This window comes from Sorex fumeus, unplaced genomic scaffold, assembly GCF_029834395.1.
Source record: "Sorex fumeus unplaced genomic scaffold, SorFum_2.1 ptg000070l, whole genome shotgun sequence".
In the NCBI taxonomy this organism is placed as follows: domain Eukaryota; kingdom Metazoa; phylum Chordata; class Mammalia; order Eulipotyphla; family Soricidae; genus Sorex; species Sorex fumeus.
Genome location: NW_026606127.1, coordinates 12,772,936 through 12,777,576, shown reverse-complemented (window position 1 = coordinate 12,777,576; position 4,641 = coordinate 12,772,936).

Here is a 4,641-nt window from a genome sequence, read left to right as displayed (position 1 = left end):
AAGCTGAACGGCTCCAATTCCAACAGGTACAGCCCGCCCCCAAGGGCTCGGGTCCCTCTCTGGGCACGCGCAGCTAGAAACAGCCCCTAGACAGCCGGTTTTCAACCCCTGATCTGCGTGGGACGGGCACAGAGGCCCAGCTCTGGGCAACAAAGCTGAACGGCTCCAATTCCAACAGGTACAGCCCGCCCCCAAGGGCTCGGGTCCCTCTCTGGGCACGCGCAGCTAGAAACAGCCCCTAGACAGCCGGTTTTCAACCCCTGATCTGCGTGGGACGGGCACAGAGGCCCAGCTCTGGGCAACAAAGCTGAACGGCTCCAATTCCAACAGGTACAGCCCGCCCCCAAGGGCTCGGGTCCCTCTCTGGGCACGCGCAGCTAGAAACAGCCCCTAGACAGCCGGTTTTCAACCCCTGATCTGCGTGGGACGGGCACAGAGGCCCAGCTCTGGGCAACAAAGCTGAACGGCTCCAATTCCAACAGGTACAGCCCGCCCCCAAGGGCTCGGGTCCCTCTCTGGGCACGCGCAGCTAGAAACAGCCCCTAGACAGCCGGTTTTCAACCCCTGATCTGCGTGGGACGGGCACAGAGGCCCAGCTCTGGGCAACAAAGCTGAACGGCTCCAATTCCAACAGGTACAGCCCGCCCCCAAGGGCTCGGGTCCCTCTCTGGGCACGCGCAGCTAGAAACAGCCCCTAGACAGCCGGTTTTCAACCCCTGATCTGCGTGGGACGGGCACAGAGGCCCAGCTCTGGGCAACAAAGCTGAACGGCTCCAATTCCAACAGGTACAGCCCGCCCCCAAGGGCTCGGGTCCCTCTCTGGGCACGCGCAGCTAGAAACAGCCCCTAGACAGCCGGTTTTCAACCCCTGATCTGCGTGGGACGGGCACAGAGGCCCAGCTCTGGGCAACAAAGCTGAACGGCTCCAATTCCAACAGGTACAGCCCGCCCCCAAGGGCTCGGGTCCCTCTCTGGGCACGCGCAGCTAGAAACAGCCCCTAGACAGCCGGTTTTCAACCCCTGATCTGCGTGGGACGGGCACAGAGGCCCAGCTCTGGGCAACAAAGCTGAACGGCTCCAATTCCAACAGGTACAGCCCGCCCCCAAGGGCTCGGGTCCCTCTCTGGGCACGCGCAGCTAGAAACAGCCCCTAGACAGCCGGTTTTCAACCCCTGATCTGCGTGGGACGGGCACAGAGGCCCAGCTCTGGGCAACAAAGCTGAACGGCTCCAATTCCAACAGGTACAGCCCGCCCCCAAGGGCTCGGGTCCCTCTCTGGGCACGCGCAGCTAGAAACAGCCCCTAGACAGCCGGTTTTCAACCCCTGATCTGCGTGGGACGGGCACAGAGGCCCAGCTCTGGGCAACAAAGCTGAACGGCTCCAATTCCAACAGGTACAGCCCGCCCCCAAGGGCTCGGGTCCCTCTCTGGGCACGCGCAGCTAGAAACAGCCCCTAGACAGCCGGTTTTCAACCCCTGATCTGCGTGGGACGGGCACAGAGGCCCAGCTCTGGGCAACAAAGCTGAACGGCTCCAATTCCAACAGGTACAGCCCGCCCCCAAGGGCTCGGGTCCCTCTCTGGGCACGCGCAGCTAGAAACAGCCCCTAGACAGCCGGTTTTCAACCCCTGATCTGCGTGGGACGGGCACAGAGGCCCAGCTCTGGGCAACAAAGCTGAACGGCTCCAATTCCAACAGGTACAGCCCGCCCCCAAGGGCTCGGGTCCCTCTCTGGGCACGCGCAGCTAGAAACAGCCCCTAGACAGCCGGTTTTCAACCCCTGATCTGCGTGGGACGGGCACAGAGGCCCAGCTCTGGGCAACAAAGCTGAACGGCTCCAATTCCAACAGGTACAGCCCGCCCCCAAGGGCTCGGGTCCCTCTCTGGGCACGCGCAGCTAGAAACAGACCCCTAGACAGCCGGTTTTCAACCCCTGATCTGCGTGGCGGGCACAGAGGCCCAGCTCTGGGCAACAAAGCTGAACGGCTCCAATTCCAACAGGTACAGCCCGCCCCCAAGGGCTCGGGTCCCTCTCTGGGCACGCGCAGCTAGAAACAGCCCCTAGACAGCCGGTTTTCAACCCCTGATCTGCGTGGGACGGGCACAGAGGCCCAGCTCTGGGCAACAAAGCTGAACGGCTCCAATTCCAACAGGTACAGCCCGCCCCCAAGGGCTCGGGTCCCTCTCTGGGCACGCGCAGCTAGAAACAGCCCCTAGACAGCCGGTTTTCAACCCCTGATCTGCGTGGGACGGGCACAGAGGCCCAGCTCTGGGCAACAAAGCTGAACGGCTCCAATTCCAACAGGTACAGCCCGCCCCCAAGGGCTCGGGTCCCTCTCTGGGCACGCGCAGCTAGAAACAGCCCCTAGACAGCCGGTTTTCAACCCCTGATCTGCGTGGGACGGGCACAGAGGCCCAGCTCTGGGCAACAAAGCTGAACGGCTCCAATTCCAACAGGTACAGCCCGCCCCCAAGGGCTCGGGTCCCTCTCTGGGCACGCGCAGCTAGAAACAGCCCCTAGACAGCCGGTTTTCAACCCCTGATCTGCGTGGGACGGGCACAGAGGCCCAGCTCTGGGCAACAAAGCTGAACGGCTCCAATTCCAACAGGTACAGCCCGCCCCCAAGGGCTCGGGTCCCTCTCTGGGCACGCGCAGCTAGAAACAGCCCCTAGACAGCCGGTTTTCAACCCCTGATCTGCGTGGGACGGGCACAGAGGCCCAGCTCTGGGCAACAAAGCTGAACGGCTCCAATTCCAACAGGTACAGCCCGCCCCCAAGGGCTCGGGTCCCTCTCTGGGCACGCGCAGCTAGAAACAGCCCCTAGACAGCCGGTTTTCAACCCCTGATCTGCGTGGGACGGGCACAGAGGCCCAGCTCTGGGCAACAAAGCTGAACGGCTCCAATTCCAACAGGTACAGCCCGCCCCCAAGGGCTCGGGTCCCTCTCTGGGCACGCGCAGCTAGAAACAGCCCCTAGACAGCCGGTTTTCAACCCCTGATCTGCGTGGGACGGGCACAGAGGCCCAGCTCTGGGCAACAAAGCTGAACGGCTCCAATTCCAACAGGTACAGCCCGCCCCCAAGGGCTCGGGTCCCTCTCTGGGCACGCGCAGCTAGAAACAGCCCCTAGACAGCCGGTTTTCAACCCCTGATCTGCGTGGGACGGGCACAGAGGCCCAGCTCTGGGCAACAAAGCTGAACGGCTCCAATTCCAACAGGTACAGCCCGCCCCCAAGGGCTCGGGTCCCTCTCTGGGCACGCGCAGCTAGAAACAGCCCCTAGACAGCCGGTTTTCAACCCCTGATCTGCGTGGGACGGGCACAGAGGCCCAGCTCTGGGCAACAAAGCTGAACGGCTCCAATTCCAACAGGTACAGCCCGCCCCCAAGGGCTCGGGTCCCTCTCTGGGCACGCGCAGCTAGAAACAGCCCCTAGACAGCCGGTTTTCAACCCCTGATCTGCGTGGGACGGGCACAGAGGCCCAGCTCTGGGCAACAAAGCTGAACGGCTCCAATTCCAACAGGTACAGCCCGCCCCCAAGGGCTCGGGTCCCTCTCTGGGCACGCGCAGCTAGAAACAGCCCCTAGACAGCCGGTTTTCAACCCCTGATCTGCGTGGGACGGGCACAGAGGCCCAGCTCTGGGCAACAAAGCTGAACGGCTCCAATTCCAACAGGTACAGCCCGCCCCCAAGGGCTCGGGTCCCTCTCTGGGCACGCGCAGCTAGAAACAGCCCCTAGACAGCCGGTTTTCAACCCCTGATCTGCGTGGGACGGGCACAGAGGCCCAGCTCTGGGCAACAAAGCTGAACGGCTCCAATTCCAACAGGTACAGCCCGCCCCCAAGGGCTCGGGTCCCTCTCTGGGCACGCGCAGCTAGAAACAGCCCCTAGACAGCCGGTTTTCAACCCCTGATCTGCGTGGGACGGGCACAGAGGCCCAGCTCTGGGCAACAAAGCTGAACGGCTCCAATTCCAACAGGTACAGCCCGCCCCCAAGGGCTCGGGTCCCTCTCTGGGCACGCGCAGCTAGAAACAGCCCCTAGACAGCCGGTTTTCAACCCCTGATCTGCGTGGGACGGGCACAGAGGCCCAGCTCTGGGCAACAAAGCTGAACGGCTCCAATTCCAACAGGTACAGCCCGCCCCCAAGGGCTCGGGTCCCTCTCTGGGCACGCGCAGCTAGAAACAGCCCCTAGACAGCCGGTTTTCAACCCCTGATCTGCGTGGGACGGGCACAGAGGCCCAGCTCTGGGCAACAAAGCTGAACGGCTCCAATTCCAACAGGTACAGCCCGCCCCCAAGGGCTCGGGTCCCTCTCTGGGCACGCGCAGCTAGAAACAGCCCCTAGACAGCCGGTTTTCAACCCCTGATCTGCGTGGGACGGGCACAGAGGCCCAGCTCTGGGCAACAAAGCTGAACGGCTCCAATTCCAACAGGTACAGCCCGCCCCCAAGGGCTCGGGTCCCTCTCTGGGCACGCGCAGCTAGAAACAGCCCCTAGACAGCCGGTTTTCAACCCCTGATCTGCGTGGGACGGGCACAGAGGCCCAGCTCTGGGCAACAAAGCTGAACGGCTCCAATTCCAACAGGTACAGCCCGCCCCCAAGGGCTCGGGTCCCTCTCTGGGCACGCGCAGCTAGAAACA